General features: G+C 41.3%; 1 protein-coding gene across 1 annotated transcript in view; it reads right to left on the bottom strand.

Moving 5' to 3' along the window:
• Window positions 1-21875, bottom strand: part of GPC3 (glypican 3) — a 3152357-nt gene that overhangs the window by 3030784 nt on the left and 99698 nt on the right. The window lies entirely within an intron of this gene.

Genomic DNA, 21875 nt, shown 5'->3' with positions numbered 1-21875 from the left:
GCCTTCAGATGGGCGCATTTCGTATGTCAGATTCAGCATCCAATCACTGCAGATGGCACCACTAATTCTGTTACTTTTCTGAATCTTCTCAGCAAAAGTACATTGGCATCGGATGGTTTACCCATTACTAACAAAATATTACATTCTCCAGTTATTTCTTACGTGAGGTCCTTTCTCATGACAAACAGCAAACGAAACTAATACTTTTCATATGAGAACTACAAGTTTCCTGTTATGTTCGACAGCTAGAACATATAGGGGGTCATTATGAGTTTGGCGGATGGAAAAGGACATCCGCCAAACTCCCGCGGTCAGGTTGCCACCAGTGCGGTGGCCTTCCTGTAGGCCCCATTACGATTCCCGGCTGGGTCAGCCGGCACTGGCCAAGCGGGTAACAGCCTACAACATTGAAGCCGGCTCATGATTGATAGCCTGCGTCGGGTGCACCAGCACCTGTCTCGCTGTTACAGTGAACAGCATAACAGGGATGGCCATGTGCTTGGGCAGTGCAAGTGGTCCCCCAGGACCCCCTGCACTCTGTCTCTGCCAGCCTTTACATGGCGGTGCTACTGCAATGTAAAAGCGGGTGGAGAGGAGGGTCGTAATCCCCAGGGCAGGCAGATTAGGACCACCAGTCCCTCCTGTGGAGGTAAACTAGCAGTGCTGGTGGCCTGTTCATGGTGCAACCACCACAGTCATAATGTGGCAGTCAGACCACCTCCAAAGCAGTCGAAACACCGCTCTGGTGGCGGTCAGACCGCCACCATGACCCTGGCGGTCTAAAGGCCACCAGGGTCGTAATTAGGCCCATAGTGTTACTTTGTTGTATCTAAAACATGTCACTTGCCTACAAAACAATAGGACATTCAACACTGATATTAGGAACCTACGAAAATATTTCAGGCCAGAGGGGACAGAATAAACTAGTGATTTTCCATTACTACTGCAAAATGAATCTCTTTAGGGCTAGTCAAGTTAAGAAGCCTTAATACACAACAATACATTTAATACATTAATGAAAAATAATAATTGAGCACCTTACAATTCATATAGACAAAAGCAAATTATAGAATTGTAAACATAATTCATACCATGTTAGAACTTTTTTAAACATGTATTTATTTTTCCACACTCATGTAACCCATAATAATAGAATTCATTCAATTCAATATAAGGATGATTAATTCATATGAATATAATACTTTCAATAACATTCTTATTATCAATTCATATTAGTACTTCATTTAATATGACTACAAACTCTCATGTTAAAATGTAGTGTTTAATGCGAATGGTGGCCCCATGGTACACCATATTGAAAACATGACCATTTTACAACTCATGTTATTTTCTCTATTAGGCCTTTTAATGTACATTAAATAATCACCATATGCTAATTTATATGCCACTAATTTATTGATAAAGTGTGATCTCTCTGAACCTCTACCACTATGGTCAGGCCAAATAACCTATGCGTGAAAGGGATTATAACAGGGTATATGACAAAAAACTAACATCCTATTTTTCAGCTGTAGTTTTTTCACTTAATTATTGTCAAATGTTTGGCTTCTGTCTTATGGAAAGCCAGCCCTGTCCTGCAGCTTTATAGGGAAACCACTCAGGCATTGTTTGAGATGGAAATTCTAAGCATCCAGCAGCCTTTCTATGAGTTAGTTAAATACATATAATTGTTTTTGTCCTGATGAATCTCCTGAAGAACTTTCGGAAGCAGTGAAACATGTCAATATTTTTAACAATTAACCTGATTTCTGGTTTCATTGTTTGTGCTGGCATGCGAGGATAAAGTTATGCTTGTGAATGCCCAAAACACTTTTAGAGCTGAGAATACCTAGTTATGGACTCTTGGTCACATTTCATTTTATTCTAGTCTGCACACAGACAGTGACCGAGCATAAGATGGCAATACCACCGATCACGGGTGGGGTAGAGACAGCTCTAATGCAGGGGTGAGGCTACTAATGATGTAGCAGATGCAGCGCCACCAGGGCCCAGAGTCCGAAGAGCCCGATTAAATCCTGATAATTGTTGATTCTTACTACCTCAACAGCAATCAAAGGCCTACTGGCCTTGCTTGCACCATGGCCTATAGCACCCTTGCCACGCTACTGCTCTGATGAGAAACCTGGAGTCTGTCAATCTGATGTACTATTGTCCAATATATTGCTCCTGCAAGGGCTTATCAAGTTTTTAGAAAGTAATTTGAATCATTTTACCTGTACACTGTTAGATTGGGCCAGCATGAGAGGGCCAGGAACTCGATAAGTTTCCCTCTTACTAATTACCCTAATTCTGGAAATAAACAGAAAAGAAAGGGGGTCTCTACTTTTAAAGAGTGTTTATGATGGATTATCTGCAAGGGTTTTCCTTTTTTCATTTATGAAATGGGAGGTATCTGAGCATTTTTCCTCCCTCTTGACTCCTGCATTTATTTAACCATTTGAGAAAACTGGTTTCAGCAAACGGAAGCGAGGTAGGATTCTCCATGTTACCTCAAATGTGGGTTTCATATAAAACAAGGCCTCTGACCTTAACTAAGTAGAGTTCGCTCAAGAGTTTACCTGATAGGACACCTTGCCCGTGGTTTAATCAAGCTAAAACTTTTGTGGTTTGGCTCGTGTTTTTCCCGCCCGTTTAGATAGAAGGTGAAAGGAAACTTTCCACAATCTCTCCTCCAAAACAGAAAAATGTTCTGTTAACTACCAAGTGTCGTTTTTGGCAAAACAAAAACGTTTTCCTAGCAGATATTATTACACATTGTTAGTTCTGGCAATTAAACGGGCACCCTCATCCTGTGCCAGTATCAACCACTGTTGGAAGACCTGTCATTGCATGTACCAGTTATCTGTGTACTTCAAAGATACAATCATTGTTTAAGTCAAGCCTGTCTGCACTCGCCCGTGCACTGTTGCTCCACGTTTGCCATCCCCTGGATACATTTGCTACTTGCTGCGTCTTTTTTGTAACTTCAGCCATTCCTCACCTTCAGGTATGCCTTACGCTCCTCCTTTAACACCAAATATTGCTGAGTCAGTATGCTTGCATTGCCCTCCCACTGGGTGTACTGCTCAATTCAGAACTGTCCAAGCCATTTTAAAATAATACTTGCTCTCTAAATCAAGCTCTACCCCGGACCTCGTGGTTGCTAGTCCCGATGGGTTCTTGTTTTTTTGTTTTTACAGATCATCCTCGGCATCGCGGAGGCCATTTCAAATTCTGATCTCACCTAGGTTTCAGTGGCCAAACTCACTTCTCCCCTCTCCCCTGTCACACACAATCTATTTCTGTCTAGTCTATCAATATAGTGTACTAATTTCCAATTCAACCACTTCCTTGACCAAGTTGCTTTTCAAAACATCTAATTTGGTACTGTCTGGCTATTTCAACATCTGTGGTGAATTAACTGATTTCCCTTAGGTTAATGATCTCTTTCCTAGCCGTACTCATTCTGCCATCCACACTTTGTATTATATCAAAACTCCTAGTGACATCATTACAATGTCCTCTAGGGCTCCGTTGCTTTGGACTGTTCGTCCCCTTGCTTCGTTTGCAATTTCCTCTTTTTCTATCATTGATTCTTCTCAGGGAAACACCTGAGCTTTTACTAGGATATTGTCCCTTGATAATAAGAACAATTTTAGAAAGGTTGTTCTTCGCTCTTCCTCCTTGGCGTTTTTATCCTCTTCAAATGATTTGTCTCAGGCAAGTAACAAGTCTAGTTCTTGGATATTTACTCTACAAGTTCTTGCGACCCTGGTATACAAAGTCAAGACTTTGCTGATGAGAACAGAAATCCCATATGAACATCATTTAGACACAGAACAGCATGCACACATTAGAAAAATATTCTACTGTTAATAAAATATAAAAGATCAGGTGAATTAGATAAAGAACAAATGAATACAAAAATTGTACCACCATGTGAAAAAGAGTCATCATATTACATGAAAGGGAAGGGTCCTGACAATAGTGAATGACTATAAAAGACTGAATAGCATGGTATAATACTATCAGAGTGAAGAAGGTAAGTACATTGACTGAACAACAATGGAACACATTATTAAAACCTGAGGCAACAATCCGAGGATAATGCACAAATATAAAGATGATGATTAGTTAATTCATTCGAAATAGGAGATGGAGGGGTCATGTGAATAAAAAAATGATACCAATGATCTGCTCCCGCTAAACTGGCAGCAGCCTCTCACACCTTGAAATGGAAATACTAAAATGAGTGTATTGAAACAAGGACCGATGAGAATTGAAGCTGAATTGTACTGACTAAAATAAGATTTATATGTGTAGAGTGATTTGAATATGAGAAGGGAAGGAAGATGTTGGGCTGTGAATGAATCAACAATGCTATTGACAGCTGCAAAGGATATAAAGGAATGAAGTCGTTAAACACACGGGTCAAACGTGTGACATGATAAAGGCCCACAGGCACGATTTTCCATCTATCACTCCCTACCCACAGGAGGTATCTCTTATCTAATATCGTGAAATGGAGCAAGGATTTCCCTTGAATGATCTATGACCTGTTGTTTGTATTTATAGGAGAAAGTATGGGCATAGCGATTGAAAAATGACTTGACTGAAGTATAAACAACATTCTACTGTTCCTCAATAAAACACTAAAAAAAACAGCAACAGGCGCTTTTTAATGTAGCAAGGAAAGATCTTCCTTATGGTCAAGTAGAAGGCATATTTGCCAAAACGTATTGACTTTGTTTGGTGATGAAGGCATGATATTTTTATATATTTTGTCAATCTATTTTTGTAATCAATTAAAGATTTTTTAACTGAGTGTCACTGTGCAGCTGCCTTCTCTGCAATGCAGGCTCGAGTTACAGTTACTTCAGGGCTCAAATTACACACTTACGTTAGCTAACTATAACTACTGAATTTCAGTTTAGAAAGTTACGTTGCGGATGACATTGTTATCTAACTGTAACATCACTTTAACCTTTTTTTTAGTGAAATTCTAAGGTTTTTTAGTGTAAGTCACTTTCAGTATATCAAAGGCAGGCCTATTGGTTTTGTCAAGTGTTAGAAATGGGATTGCAACATTCAAAACTACATTAAAAAAGTGTCAGTTTTTCTTTTACACTCCTCAAGGCACATAATGCAGCTACAAGACCAAGAACAAAAGGTCCCTGCATTCCCAAGTGGAAAAGCAAAAGCTCCAGCTCTGGAAATGCTTGAAAAGGCCCCACCTGTACCTCAAAGAAATGAAAATCACCCAGGGGGATCGGGTCCCTGGGACATTCAAAAGGCTCAGGGGGTCCCCAGTTAAACTGGCATCAGCCCCAGCGGATGGGTCGGTGGCCTTCAGAAGGCTCGGGAAGGGGAGCAGCATGACCTCTCTCCAAAATATTTTTAAAAAAAAAATAATCCTGCGGCCATGGCCTACCCAGGGAGAAGATTAATACTTTTTTAAATTAATACTAAATAATATGTTAGGCCTGGGGAGGGGGTAATGTCTATTTGCACCCCACCACCAGGCCTCGAGGTCAGGGTTTCAGTATTCTGCTTCCTACATGTTTTTTTAACTGAGTCCTTAAGACCTAAAATAGCTGCTGCAATATCTTTGTTGATGTTGTGAAAACAAATCACATCATATGTTTTAATCTGTTCTATCCGCAGATCCTCTGCATCACTATATATACATATTTTGAACCTTAATTTCCCAAATGCAACACAACAGATTTACACCAAACCATCAAAGCCACACTTTCTGGGTCAAGATCCAGCTTTCTGCAAAATTTGGTGTTATTCTAGCTGTGTCTAATTTTCCTGTGGAAAGTTGCATTTCCCCACCCACCCTTTTCACCCCTCTTGATGGATCACCCCAAACCTTTCCAAGAAGAAACTGTTGTGGATGAGATATATTTTTGGAAGGTTTTGTGAAGATTCACCAAAATGGTGCCAAAGTTATTAGCAAACCAAAACATCAATTTCCTATGGCAATGTGGTCCTAACTATAACTACCCAGTGACGATTGTCCTGAGAGACTGTTTTTGTGTGTTGCAGGAATGGGGTCTACAACCCCCTCAACCAATAACACAATTTCATACATTTTGAACTTTAAAAGAACAACTTGGCACTTCTCTATAAAATCCACTTCAATGTGTGTTGAGTAATCTGCATATAAAGTGATACACTTGAATAAGCCTGACTATTTTACTTCTAAACCCAACGTATCTAGTGGTGACTGCACTCTTAATAACCTCCCTGGTCAGGCTGGAAATCTAAGGACTCTCAAAGAAAAACAAAACATACAACTAACACTCACTCAAACATGCACACTCTGTTATCAAGATCACATTGTTCCCATGCTCATGTATGTTATGAATACCATTGCAAAATGCAGCACTCTGCTGTTCCCGACCAAGATCTGTTTTGTATAAGTACTCACAAAAAGAGAATAAATAATTGAATATTTAGTACTGATCTGTAAGTTTTGTGTTCATTTTGCAAACATTTAACACTGTGAAAAAAGTATGGTAATGAAATGAATGATAAATATAAACCTACAATATGCAGTATGGATAGGGTCCACCAGATCATTAAAATATTAATGTTTCTCAACATCTACACTGGTTTATCGCATAAATGGTCAACAATTTACCAGTGACCTTAAGAATATTTTCAATGTAACGGGGTAAAGAAGAAATTGCCCATCAGATTTGCACTCTGCTTAAGTCAATAGACAATTTAAATTTAATTCCATTTATGCATTTATGTCTGGTTAATTACAATCGTTACCCATTAAAGGATACAATTGAATATAAAATACAAAGAAGAAAAAAAAATTACAAAGTGCATTCCATTGTCACGTTATCCCAACATAAAAGAACATTTATAAAAAAATGGAAGCTAAAGAGAAACCCCAAATAATTTCATCCATACAGCACATCCAATAAAACGAAGTGTCATTAACCTGTAATTTAGAAATTCCCTCTATTAACAGTGTTTGGAGAGTAACAATACAGCAGCATTGATGTATCAAATTTCACAAAGGAAAAATGCCCAACAACTACTCCCACAAGGTCCAAGGGAACTTGTACCTTGTTATAGACGCCAACCAAAGTGTTAAATAATTTAAAGTTTTATTGACCTGAGAAGCAAATAAATGGCAGAGCTATAGGATCTCTAGGCTGAGGCATATCTCTGGCAGACGAGGTAAGGGCATTATTAAACAGCACAGCAAGCAGAAGTGCCTACATCCTCCTCCCCATTAACCTTAATTATACATGTTTTTAAAAATTTACCAACACAGAGTACAATCTGAGGATTATTGCCTCCTAAAATATAGTCAACAGCAGCTTTCCTCTACTATATCCATTCAGTCTCATCAGGGGACAAAGTAACTTAACTCTAGCACATGTACAGAGCACATGCATGACATTCTGTCATGCAAATTATAAAGCAAGCATCTTTTAAAGCCAGTATTCCCTGTGGCCCAGATATACCTAAACAGTACTTGAGCACATCTTAGGCAAGAAGGCTTCAGAACAAGACGTTGGTGCTGCAAACAAAATAATAGGTTGAGTTACTAGTCATGTTTAAAATAAGTTGTTTTGAGTTTGTTTTTGGCAAGGTTTTTGAATCCTAAATCTGAAAGTAGTCTAGCAGACCTATCCGGAGATCTAAGGTTTGTTAACTACGTAGGACTGCCTGATTGATCTCATATTAGTGCTTCTCAGACAAGTGACTTTAAGATATTTGAGTAAAAGAGGTGACACTTTTATAGCTATATCAAGAGTATGCCTTTGACTTTATCTGACATGCTGGCATGTTGTAGGTCCAGCCGATCTGTGATTGTCGAGTAGTGGCTGCAGTGTCTATTCTGGGCACAAACACTGTCTGGGATCATCACAGAACACACAGGGTACACACGTGGCCTCAAACACTTACAGTATTACTCCCAAAGAATACCACAGAATCTATCTGTGCATTCTTTCTAGAGCACATCTCAACGTATGGACTTATTATTATTCAAGCACTCTTTATGAAAGGCCATGGTATTAAAGCAGAGCTGAGTAACTGTACGATTTAACCAAATCCAATTTCTCACCATTGAGATACTAATTTATATTGCATTTTTTTTCAACCTAAAATAAACACTGGTTCTTAAAACATTAGCTTTTAGATTAAGTTTTAAGAGTGAACACTATCAAACCTTCACTTTCCTGTCCTTCTGTCACCTGAAGCCCTAGTTCTCTTTTTATGATGTGTTCCTGTGCATTGCCTGCTCTAAAGCCATTGTTTCAGGCAATACCGTTTAACATAAATATACAAATAGGGGCTAGGATTCACAGTTATTTAAGTCATCCAAATTGAATACAATATTAATTTAAAGAATGACATGTACTGATTTTTCCTCATCAAGAATTCATACCTGTGAACAACTGAGCCCGGTAAAAGCTGTAATAACCCTCTTAGTTGTTATTCCACGGTATGCATCATCCCAAATTTGAGCACTCTAAAGCTACAAAAAACTCAACTTGGGATTCACAATGATATAAATATAAATGATGTTACAATGATGTTAAAATTGGACTTTTTACAATGGTAGATTTCGAAATAAGTTAGATATAAAAGTTCTGAATTTTGAGTGACTAAAGTTGCTTGGCTTAAAATAAAGTATACTTTTTACAAATGAAGCTGAATTGCAATTTACATTTTGCCACATCATAATTGGATGTGACTCATTTAAAAAAAATCATAATATGTTTTTAGAGGAGAACGTGCAAGACAGATATGTGATGTATTTGTAATGAAAAGCACAACAAAAGAGTGAAAATATTGTACTTTGATGTATTAAATGCACAACTGGATAGGGCTAAATGAAATCATTATCATTCATCAAATTTGAATTGATTTGGAAATAGAATAGTCTTTGTTGTTGTTTACTAACCAAGTGATAAAGGAAATGCAAATCATTTAAGCAGCCCAATCAAAGCCGTTCTATCTAAAGCAGATAATGAGGGTGAAAAACAAAATTAAACGATGGTGGCACATATAATGAAAAGATTACGAGGACCAAACTCTGCTATGTTACTAAGGTGAAGAAATATTGGAAAATTTAGCATGCTGCAGAAACTTTGATCTGTTGAACATAAAACTCTACATATCCATTACTCATTTTTGCCATGTGTACAGTAGAGAGCAAGCAGATTTCATGTTCATTTTTGCTCTTTTTCATAAGGGTAAGTGCAAGAAATGGATTGTTGGCAGACTGTTGGTGCAAAAAGCAGGCCCCGCTGGAGCTAAGTGTTGGTGATCATCATGAGTGGTCAATCTTCGGAGCAAGGAGGTCACTTTTTGTCCATGAGGAGCCCAAACTTCGGGATTTTCACCTTTATTCACGGAGGAGCTCTAACTGATGCCAGCCAAGGGTCCAAAACCCAAGAAGGACCTCTTGGGGATCCGGACTCACTCCAACAAAGGGCAGCAGGAGGGTCCAGGCAGGCCAAGGTAGATCCAGTTGGTGCTGGTCAGATGGGAAGTGGGAGGGAAGCCACTGAGGTGTGCTGTGTATCTGTAGTTCACACAGGAGGTTAGTCTCATGACCCTTGGAGCAACTCTGGGTAGCCTAGGATCAAGGAAAGCAGGTCCAAAATTACTTCTTCACGTGGCAAGGTAGCCCCTGAAGCAGCAGCGCAGTCTTTCTGGCAGCAAGGCTGTCCTTCTTCTGAGTCTTCCAAAAGTCCAGGAGTTTTCTGATCAGTGGTTCTGAGGTTCCTAATTTTATACCTAGTGCTAGCCTTTGTGTGGGGAATTCTCTGGTCTTACACTAAAACTGATTGTCATCAGTTGCCCCCCTCCCCCTGGTTCTTGCTCCAAACTGTGCAGGATGACAAAGTAAAAGGCAGGCCTTGTATCAGGCTCCTTTGTGTGTTGTGTGGGTAAGGTCCTGTAAAATGTAATCATGTCATGGTACAGCTACTATCCAGCCATCCTGCTAAGAAGATCTTGTCCCAGCTAAACCCAGGTCCCATTGTTCACTGTCTGGGCCCAATACTCAGCCTCTTAATGGTTGGATGGGGGAACCAACCATTAATAGGCTCAGGCAGCCAAAACTCCTAGTAAGGCCTCCAAAACTTTAGGAAGGAAAATACCAATTTTCTAAAAGTGGAGTTTTTAGAATTAGAATCTAAAATCCACCTTTAGCATTAAAAGAGGATTTAAGATTACAATTAATTTGAATATAAACATAAACTTCTCTATATGCTCCCAATCTGACATTAGCACTTATTAAATATAATAAGGAAACCCAGTGTTAGGCTATGGGAGAGATACGCCTTTCAACAGTGAAACACAACTGTAGGAGTTTTTCTATTGTCAGGAGATGTTAAACAAACACACTTCCTACTTTTTAAATATCATGCACCCTGCATTTTGAACCTTTGGGGCCTAGCTTAGGGGTGACTTACAAGTATTAAAAAGGAAGGATTAAGCATGGCAAAAGGTTTATTTCACCAGATCGAAATGGCAGTTTAAAACTGCACTACAGGCTGCAGTGGCAGACCTGAGGCATGTTTTGTGGTGGTACTTTAGTGGGTAGCACAATAAGTGCTACTGATCACTTGTATCATTTCATTTACAGGCCCTGGTTACATGTAGTCCCATTTACTAGGGACCTACAAGTAATTTAAATGTACCTATCAGATGTAGACCAATTTTACAATGTTTTAGGGTGAGACCACAAGCACTTTACCACAGGTTAGCAGGGCTAAAGTGTTCAAGGTCAACAAAAATAAGTTAAGTAAAGGAAGGCAGAGGAAGACAAATATCTGGTGTGCCTGCAGAAAGGGCCAGGTCCAACACAGAAGATATGCACAAGCTATTGTTGGCTGATACGTCTAGTTACTGAATGAAGAGTGGCTTTGATTGGTCAATGAGGACTCTGGGAAGCTAGAGAACATAGCAATTGCATCTATTAATGTGTGATGAGTATTACATTAATGACCATTGCTTACATTAAGCATATTAGACTATCTTTCAGAGAAGCTCACGTAACTGAATTGAAACAGTGTAATGTATGTATATATTTGTAAAGCACAAACTGTTGCCCACAAGCATTCTAACATTGCGCATGACACAAAAAAACGAAAGAAGCGACAAAAACAAGGAGACACTCAGTTAAGGTAAAAAATATCCGTCTACAATATTCAAATGCTGTTGGAAGATGTCCCTTTCTGCAGGATCATCCCTAAACATTTTTGCCTTCCTCCTCACATTTTTGCTGGATTTGTTTTTGTTGGCTTTAGGACTTTGTGCACTTTACCACTGCTAACTATAGCTAAAGTGCTTGGCTTGTGTGCTCAAGTGTCTAGTAAAGTGCACTACATGTGCTCAGGGCCTGTAAATTAAATGCTGCTTGTGGGTCTACAGCAATGTTCATGCAATCCACTTAAGTAGCTATCTAACCATGTCTCAGACCTGCCACTGCAGAGCCTCTGTGTGCAGTTTTAAACTGCCACACTGATCTGGCAATGTAAACCTTTTGCCAGGCCCAAACCTTCTTTTTTAATACATGTAAGTCACCCATAGGGTAGGCCCTGGTTAGCACCGTGGGTGAGTGCAGGGTAATGAAAATGTTGGACATGTACTTTTAAGTCTTACATGTCCTAGTAGTTAACAACTCATAAATGTGTTTTCTTCGCTACAGCAAGGACTATCTCTCCCATAGGATAATTACCTAACTACACCATATAAAGGTAATTTCCAAATGGGAAGAGATAACCCTCTTAAATTTGGTGCCTCTGGAGTCACAATTTAAAATCCTAACTTATGGTGAAGTTGGATTTTAAATGTTCAATCTGAAAATACAATTTTTAGAAAGTTGCAATTTTCTTACTTCAACTATTTGATGCCTGTTGACTGTCTCTGCTCCCATGTCTGGTGGGGAATGACAGCTGGGTTTTGTGTATTCCTCCTATACAGCCACACACAAAGGGAGCTTAGGTGTGACCTGATGGGACTTGATGGGCCATCCTTGACAGGGTGGGAGGAAGGAGCTGGCACAGCCTCACTTACACATGAATAGGGATGCATAACTCCTTGTTGTGAGGCTGGAGCCAGAGCACGCAGGCCAGGACCACTGTGCACTTCAAAACCTGTCTTTAAAGCCTACCCCACTACAAAGACCCAACTTGGTATGAGTAATGGATCTCTGACACCACAACTTCAGTACACTCCTGGACCTGTGACTACTCTGCCAGGAAGGACTGCTGTGTTACTGAAGGACTACCACTCTTCTGGACTGCTGCTTTGATGGACTCCTGTCTTGCTGTGTTGCCCAGCTGCCTGCTGTTCCGCTGCCTGGGTGACAAGGACTGGACCTGCATCACATAAACCCAGAGTGACTCCAAGGGCTAGCTGACTGGCCTCAAGATCTGAAGTCTCAGAGACATAAAAGACTTTGCACCAGCCTAGTCCCGCACCTGAAATCCGCAATCTGTGAGTCTGCCCTGCCAAGTGGTGCCTCCCCAGCCCTGGTCCCTTGGAAGTGTCTGTTCCAGCAGAACTGAAGCATCCTCTGCTGCAAGAGCAGAATCAAAACATCACAGCTGTTGCGTGGAATAGAACCGGCTCATCATCTTTGGAAGCGGAACTGCAACGCTGCTCCTGCTGCAAGGTCCTCACATCCATATCCACGGTAGCATAAACGTCAATGACGAATCTCTGCATCACAGCCTCTGTGCTCATCAGACTGCCCAACACATCCTCAACACCAGTCGTCACATCGCAAGCCCTGGCACCTGGATCCTCAACATTGACACAGCAGGAACTCACACCCTAATTCCGCAACATCTTGAACCCAACACATCGCTGCTGTTGCATGGAGAAAATCGATGCCTCACCTCTACTGCTGGGCTCGAACCAACACAGCACTCCACAACCATGATTAAGGTACTTTTGTTTAACTCACCTAAATGGTGGTTCCCTGCAGTGGGCCCACCCTCTATCGTGGTCGGCCTGAACTTCTGACCTCGTCCCAGTCCGGTGCGACCAGATATGTCGGATAGGCGCTTATTGCTTCTAAGTGCTATTTTGCAGTTTAATCTTTACAAATTCATAACCCATGTTCTAATTATTGGATTTTCGTTGTTTGGTCTATTTTTATTTGTAAAATTCAGCTCTATATTTCTAACCTGGTGTGGAATCTTTTTGTGTCTTTTCACTGTTTACAATACTCTACACACTGTCTCTAAGTTACAACAGAATGATCTGTGCCAAGCTACCTGAGGGCAAACACAGGGTAATTTAGGGTTAGCCGTGTTGCTGTCAGACTAAGGTTTCCACCCCAGTCAACATACAACCCAAGTTCTAACAAATACATAAACATGCAGCTCATATTAAACATATGAAAAGTTTAAGAAATGTTTAATCATCCCTGTTACTAGTCTTTATTGTCTTAAACAAACCCTCTAGTTGTTTCAACATGCATGTGGGTAGGTTATTCATGCTTTATCGGGCGACTAGGAAGAACAAAGCCACAGCTTTGGTTTACATGAAAATACAGTATTGCACCAGGAAATAAACCCAGCACTTTATTCATGTGATTGCTTTACAGAAGCAAGGTCACAGAAACTGCTTATTGTTGTGTGAACACAACATTTTTTCCATGTATTATTTTTATAATTTTATTGTAATTATCACTCTTTAAATAAGACTTCTGATAATAAAAAATGCTATTTCAACTGTGATTACACAAGAAACAAATCACAATTATTCTCATTCCATTCCAAATAAAACTCACACACATATTTGATATATTTGAGGTTCTTTCACTGCATTAGACATTCTATACCCTCTTCAAAGATATTGCTAAAATAAAGTAATTCACATAAAAGCTCAGAAGTATGGAAGCCTTGCCTTAATTATTGTGCTATATCAAGAGATACCAACCTGCCTGGGAACATTAATGCCCTGATTACCATTCTTAGCAATATCATCTATCATTGATCTAGGAGTCAGGAGGAGAGAAATCCTCAACAAGAATGAAATGCACATAATATAGTCCTACACCACCCACACCAAACGTTTTAGAGATATTTCAGAATGGGTCCACAATGTTTTGCTCCTGTTTGATATTCTTCCAGGTATAATGTGCTTTTTATATTATTTTTAAGTAAAGCAGAAAACAAGTCAAACAATTTGCTTGAAATCTACATTTGAAGGATGAACAACTTATTAAGAACTTCAGGACCTGGACATGTGGCCTTCAGTATGCGCACAAAGCTCTTTTGTTATTATCCAATTACCCTGATTTTATGTACTGTGCAGCATCCATTACAGAGATTATTTTTGCAAGTAAAAAGATTTAGCCTAGACAAGAGTCCAGGGCTCTGGCCATAAACCTATGTCTCTAAAAAAGGGAAAACAGCCTAGGATTCGTGCCAATGGGAACATTTTAAGATTCAAATGTAGTCCTATGATGATGTGACTCAACTCACAACTTTACTCAGACATTTGTCCTAGTTTTTTGATCGATATCAAAGTATCTTCTAGTCTTTCCGAGTGTTGACTGGAGTCTATTCTAGCCAAGCGCATGCCTATCAGTGGTGCAGCTTGTGCAAAAGCATCAGGCCCAGAGAGGTGGGAGGCCTAGCTCACACTGCACCCATAATGTTTTTTAAAGCCACCTGCTCATATTTTTTGTATGTCAATCTGTCTGGAGCCTCTCAGTATGTTTACTGTTGGGAAGGAGAGGAAGCATGAGGAGGAAAGCAAAAGGCCGATGCTGGGCAGGCACTAAGTCAGAAAGTCTGTATACATCCACGTGTATTGCTTTATTACCGGACGAAGGCACTGTCAGACATCCAATTACAAAGCAGCTAAGCTGTAGTGGATGTGGACAAGCAGTGTCAATAGGGTGAGCTGATAATGTCCACTATAGCATCTTCCTTTCAAGTTGAAGAAGAGAGGGCACATTTATAAACACTGCCCTGCGTCACAGTGAAAGAGTAGAAATGTACCATATTTATGACATACAGCGCATACCTGTCATTTCCCCCTGCACTGGTGCCATTTTGGCAGCATACCACCAATGCAAGCCTACCTGCACCATGGAGCAAGGGTGTCTGAGTTGTAGGTAGGATTGTTTTTGTGCCGGAAGGGACACCTTCCAGCCACAAAAACAATCCTGGGAGGCTTTTTCCTCTTTCTATGTGTGCGGTAGAATGCAGCACATATAGAAAGAGAAAAAAATAATTTTTTCCTTGTTTTGCCTCCCCTGGGGAGGCATAAGGTTTGGGTGCATTCCCAGGATTACAGGCTCTTGTAAATCTGAGGATGCATCAAAATCCATGGGTGTTGTGTGGGAAAACCCATGACTTCATGATGCAGAGTAAGGGAACACAGCAATTTGCCCTGCCATGCCTTAGTCTGTATGTAGGAGGCCATTCAAAGTCACACAAAGTGGCTTTGGTGGCCTCATAGATATGGTTAAGAGGTGTGCACCGTCGCTGTGTCACTAAAAGTGAAGCAATGGCGGCACAAACGTCTCATAAATATGCCCCTCAGTGCCTAACCGTACCTGCCCATTCAAAGCAATGGTTTCCAATGAATTAGCTTGATGTGTATTTGGGGCTTGTATATGTTATCTGTCCAAAATCATAGAAGGTGGCCGATGTGTTTTTGGTAGTACTGGTGCCACTCGCGCAGACTCTCAGGAGTCTTTGGCTGATATAAAACAGTATGTCAACTGTGTGTGAGGTGCTTGTGCCAAGATCTGCAGTGAACTGCTTGAAGCACATGGCTGCGGAAGGCTCCACAAACAACCCAATCAATTAACAAGCCTGTTCTGCTGTCTGCAGCTTTTAGACTGACCCTGGCAAAGGTGGAATGGGCTTCTTGTGGAGCAGTTCCTTTAAGTTGGTGCCAGGCCTCATCAAGTCCTTCTAGGTCACTGGTAATAGATTAAAGATGCACAAAGTGGATCTAAGGCTAGGGATCTGATGTCCTGACCAGTGGCGGCTGACACTGAACGGGAGTGGTGGGGCTGGATGAGTGCGATGGGACATGGGGGGGTTCCAAAACTTTTTTTAAAAACACTTACCTTTGAGGGGAGATGCGTTAGTCTTCCCTCCATCTTCTTCCTGTTCCTGGGTGCACACAGTCTCCCAGCCAATCATGCTGCTGCTGTCACCAGCATGACAGCAGAGTTGTGATTGGTTTGAGCAGCCTGCTTTGCCACTCAGACTGGGAGTGGGAGCCTCGGCATGTTCTCCACTCAGCTGTTCAATATAGCCAGGTAGAGAACATGCAAAGTGTGCATGTCTGTTTGGCCGGCCAAACAGACATGCACACAGTGTGGTGCAAAACCCCTTTTACGGCCCCATCCCTCCTGCCCCTTACTCCAAGGAAAAATCAAATCTTTTTATTTTTTCTTTTTCACAAATCCAGCGGGGCAACATTCTTCTGCCTTAGCGGAGGAGCCGCCCCTGGTGCTGACACTTAATAGCACTGACTGCAGGCTTCTGAGCAGAGCTTTGGGCACCAGTCTCATTCTTTTACAGATTAAGAACTGAGTGATGCTGCTGCAAAACAACCTGGCACGAAAAGGAGCGCCAGGTACTAGAAACGTTTGGGCCCATTATTTTTTATATTAAAAAACAGAGACCTCCACAGATGTTTCAGCTGAGCAGCTTCACCAAAAATTTCAGGCTATGTTTTAACCACCTTCAACCACCCTCTTTTATTCACTTACAACCAGTGTATTGTCATCGAAGCTTCTGTGTTTCAATGCAGAACTCTAGGATGCAACTATTTTGAAAAGAAGTGCACTGAAAGCTGAAAAAAGGCTCACTCTTACAAATATGCCTTCTTTGCTTCCCAAAGGTCGCTAGGCTGTGACAGTGCCAGTTGTGTCTATGTCTATGATGGAAGGCTTATTCTTTTTAGCACACCCTTCTTACACAATGAGTTCCAATTATTTGACATACTGTCCTTCAATAGAAAGATTGTCTCCCCTGAAAGAGCGACTGGGAACTTTAAAAATATGGTATACAATGCCTCATGGCACTTAGGAGGCACTAGTGCACTTCAGGTGAAAAATTAGAAGGCCATTCCATTTTTTGTTTGTATTTGGTATAGTAGGAGTTTAAAGTGTTACCTGTGTGAGACGAGTTTCAATATTGTGAGAATTTGTGACTATGGTGTTCAGTCAAGCGAAGGTGTGACAAATATAGGGCCTGATTACAACTTTGGCGGAGGGGGTTAATCCATCCCAAATGTGACAGATATCCCACCCACCGTATTACGAGTTCCATAGGATATAATGGACTCGTAATACGGCGGGCAGGATATCCGTCACATTTGGGACGGATTAACCCGCTCCGCCAAAGTTGTAATCAGGCCCATAGTCTCCTATTCATAACAGTCATAACATTTTAAAGTTGAAGATACTTTTGTTGTACATGGCTATCATAGGTCTGGTTTGTGTGAGGAAAGTGTGAGGCATGAATGAATGCTCCCATTGCATCACTGCAAACTTGTGGCTCACTCAAGCATAGGGTGACACAGACAACTGTTAGGCAGATAGACTCAAGTTTCCATATGTTATCTTTCTGGTATTTACTTTCAGTTCATATTTGCTATGTGTTTTGACTCATTCACTCTCACAGCCACTCATTATCTCTTGGTCACTCACTTTCTCAGTCAGTCTCTCTCACACACTCACTCTTGCGCTTAGCCACCACCTCTCTCACTCATACTTTCTCTCTCACACACACACATTTGAATTTTTTTGTTTTTATTTACCTTACCATCTGTGGGAAATTGGGTTATTAGTTGTGTGGTCTTCACAAGTAATAGGTCCACAAATTACCTCACTGGGAGCTAAGCACCCCATTGTAGAGCTTGATTATCTAAGGGTATTGAGGTAGAGCTGTCCAAGGCCTAATCAGGGGAGGTGGTGAGGGCTAGTAATCACCATTCACTGGCACACAATAAAAACACTCAATAAATGAATGTCCATTCAGTACTTTTTCTTTGGAAAAACGAGAAGTACATTTATTACACACACACACACACACCTACATACTATGCAGTAATGTACAAATATGCACATTGGCAGTTGGAAAACACCACAGATGACATCATATAATCACCTTTGACCCCCTAAAGGGGCCCTGCAAACTTCAAAGGTACGTCTACTGGCTTGGTCAAAGATTTTCTGATCAACATACCACATGTTAAGACATTATTTGGAACATAAATGCAGTCATTAATGATATTCATCATCAGGTGTAAATGCACTTAAATGCACTTATGAATGTTAATAACTGATTTTACCTATTAGTGTGCACTAACAATATATGGCCTACCCCAGGTCAACATCTAATGCTGCAGAATCCCCACTGCATCAGGCTACCTGTGCACAGTTACCGGACTGTGCACAACAGAAGTCTTCAATGCACAGCCCTAACACGTGTGTGCACCCATGTTCACATGTAACCATCCAAATGCCCCTTACACTTGCTGCATTGCAGCGGCCTAACCGTACAAGGCAGACACTGGCTGTAAACACACACAGTCCATTTGCTATGTGGTTACCAGTGGGGAGACACATGAAGTGAGACTCACCCACAGTAAAAAGTCTAAAATCAGGTGTTCTGAAAAGCAAAAAGAAATCTGGGCACACTGAATGGGTGGAACCCAATTGCAACACATGCCACCGCCAGTTGAAAGTAGGGAAAAGATAACCATCACTCATGGGTACTCTTACCTACTCAGCAGTAACAAGTGGCAATGGGTTCTGACCAGACACAGCACCTGCCATTTGTCCACTGCAACTGAGAACTTCCACTGGCCGTTCTATGCTAAGCCCACCCACCTAACTCAAACTTGTGGTCACCTGTCCCTAAAGAGAACCCAGACTGCACTAAGAACCCTTTTGGTTCTAGCTCAGATGCATACATGACACTAACCGACTACATGGATTGAGCTGGTCTAGGCCCACCCTTGCTCTGGGCCATGCAACACTGCATCCACCACCCCATTCCTGGCAAAGGTTCAGTGCCTCAGCACTGATGCCAACACAACAGACAGGAGACTCCACAGCCTAGTACCACACACAAGCCTCTTTACTAGGTCACTGACCCTCATCCACCTTATTCTGGGATCTTCGCTGGCACCACACCATCTCAGGATGACTGTGTCCCCTTGGGGGACCTGGGCCCAATCACAGAGTGCTCCCAGACAAGAGTTACCCCCAGCCAGATCCCACCTTAAAAACCCCTCACCCATGGACTCCCTCCAGCCCCAACACGTCAACAGAAGCACTTCAGGGCAGTGAGAGTGACATGCCTGACTCAGGCCTCTCTTGAGCCATTTTGCAGCCTCCATGCCACAGCTGGGAACACTAAACAGGGACTGTAAAGATCCCCAGTGAAATGTTCAACAGGTCACCTTGAGGCCCACTTTGCCTCCTTTCACTACACTCAGCAGAGTAGAACATACATATATACAGCCTGAACGCCAGGGGTTAAGTGTAGTTAACCTATATTTACCTATATGGTACTTTTGTACTCAATATTTAGTGCACAAGATTTTTAACACTACATTCTTGCACGGTATTTTGGTTAAAAAAAAAACCTGTAGGCCTCTCATTCCTGGGTGCCAGTGCCACCCCACCTTCTGCACTAATCCCTTCGCCATGTATCTTCCTTATTTCATCACACTTTCCAGTGAGTTCGTGCTTCAGCGCTAGGAATTGACAACACTAGTACAATTTTAGCTCACTTAAAACTATCTCTATAATACAAATTTACAGTCGCACAGTCCCAGTTATCAAATAGATATTATAGCAGTTAACTAAAAAGACCTATTACGATTAAAATGACATTTTAGTTCCTCTACTAACGGTATGTTCAAATGTCAGAAGTACAGAGAATACTAAAAGTGCATTTAGCACTTCAGTCGCTGTTTAGCTGGATCTGCATTGCTCCAAATGGGGCGCCCACGTACTATAAGTAAGGAGTTTGCCTTGGCGGACTCTAAACAATTATAGATAGCAGATTTTAAGACAGTCTTGGCGAAATTGCTTTTCGGGTTGCCTTTTATTTCTGTATTTGACATTCCTATTTTTTTTGCTAAGTATTGTGCTCCATGGTGTTGTCTGCTTCATTCCATATCAATCGCTATTTTCTTTTGCCCTGACCTTGAGAATATGAAGAAAAAAGTAGTTTCAAACTGGTAGTAAACTGGCTAAAGAAAAATAAATAAAGGTAAAGGAGTTTGCAAAGCCTCAAATGTTCCTACCATTTGTGGAAGACAGAGAGAAAGGCATATATATCCAAGTCATTCGGTCAACATTGTCATTGGAGAAGGTGGCATTTAAATTCAGCTCCAGAATTTATATTGGACAATTCAATTTGGAGTATGGATGTATTAGGAACAATGGATGTTAAAATGTCTCTCGTGCAGTTGCTTGCCTGTTGGTGCCACTTGTTTGAAGCTTGGTCATGTCATGATTAAAAAGAATTAATATAAGCAGTCTAAAGTATGCTCTTTGTATGTGGTCTCTTGCGAGTATGGCACTCTAGGAGGCTCAAAAGAATTAATAATTAACCAAATGTGCTTCCCAGACTCCAAAGACCCTGGAATGAGCAATCTCTCTACATCAGAGGCTATCTTTATCTTTGCAATACTTCATGAAAGAACTGAGAGTTCACCTCTTAGTCATCATCTCTTTCTCACACCTCTTTATCTTACTATGACTGACTCTCAGCAGCTACAATTTGTTTATCTGTCCTTTAAGCATGAAAACATCCTCTCAGGCACTCTCTACCCACCTGTACCTAGCGCGTACCTCCCATTACTATCTGATAAAAAGCGTAGATGCATTTATGCATGTGTGAGAATTAGTACGTTTGCTATAAGGCAAGGAAGAGGTGAACAAGAGGGGGCGGGTTACAGAGGGTGCAGAGGAGTGACAAAGAAAGAAGGGGGTTATCAAGGGAGAATGGGATGGGGAATAAGGAAGAGGGAGAAGAAAAAGGGGAGAAGGGGCTCAGGAGTCCAAGGGAAGGCTTGCACCCAGGTGGGCATTAACATTTTAAGACACTCAGTTGGGTCTGAGAAGCCACCTTGTTAAAACAGGGAGAAGCTGGGCGGGAGCTTTTCGGACTTTCTGTAAATCAGTATGCTTTGAGAAACAACTTAGATCAAGGCCTTTTGATGACAAGTGGCATCACCCACCAGGCCAGATTGGTCACTTTTCTCATCCTACATTTCTCAAAAGAAGTGGGAGGGGGCGAGGAGATGGATCCACTGGAGTCCAGTTTTTGAAAATTGAGGGTCCTGATCCCCAGGGTTTATTGCAACAGGCACAGAAGGCAAAAAAGAAAGACAGGAAGTGAGCGAGGGAGGATAGAACATTTTTGCCGGGGCTGCTTTTGGTTCCGAGTCCGGCTCTGTCAGCAATGGAAGAATGTGTGCATTCTTCCCACTAGTTTAAACTATTAACAATTGATATTTCTGTATTTTGTAATTCTACATAGCAGAGCCTATTAAAATTTTTCAATGTGGTGTACTCTATTACACTAAACAACACCAGTCAATTACCAGTGTGTAAAGTTCCCTCTTCCTGGAGAAGTATCGGACAGATGAAGTAGAAGGGTAAGTTTATTGCCACAACATCAAGAGGGAGATGTCACAATGCTCGCTGACCTCTGAGCCCCAATCATCCCACCGCCATCGTATCCTCCAACATTCCATACCATCATCCCCTGACATCTCTACATTCTGTTGCACACGGGATGCAACACAGTGGAAGTCTTATTTTGTCTATGCCGACGAAATAAACCCTGTCAGTGCTTCAATCCTCTTGAGTAAAA

The sequence above is a fragment of the Pleurodeles waltl genome, chromosome 2_1 (genome assembly GCF_031143425.1).
Source record: "Pleurodeles waltl isolate 20211129_DDA chromosome 2_1, aPleWal1.hap1.20221129, whole genome shotgun sequence".
In the NCBI taxonomy this organism is placed as follows: Eukaryota; Metazoa; Chordata; class Amphibia; order Caudata; family Salamandridae; genus Pleurodeles; species Pleurodeles waltl.
The sequence above is the reverse complement of the archived record's forward strand: the minus strand, read 5'-3'. Positions and strand labels throughout refer to the sequence as shown.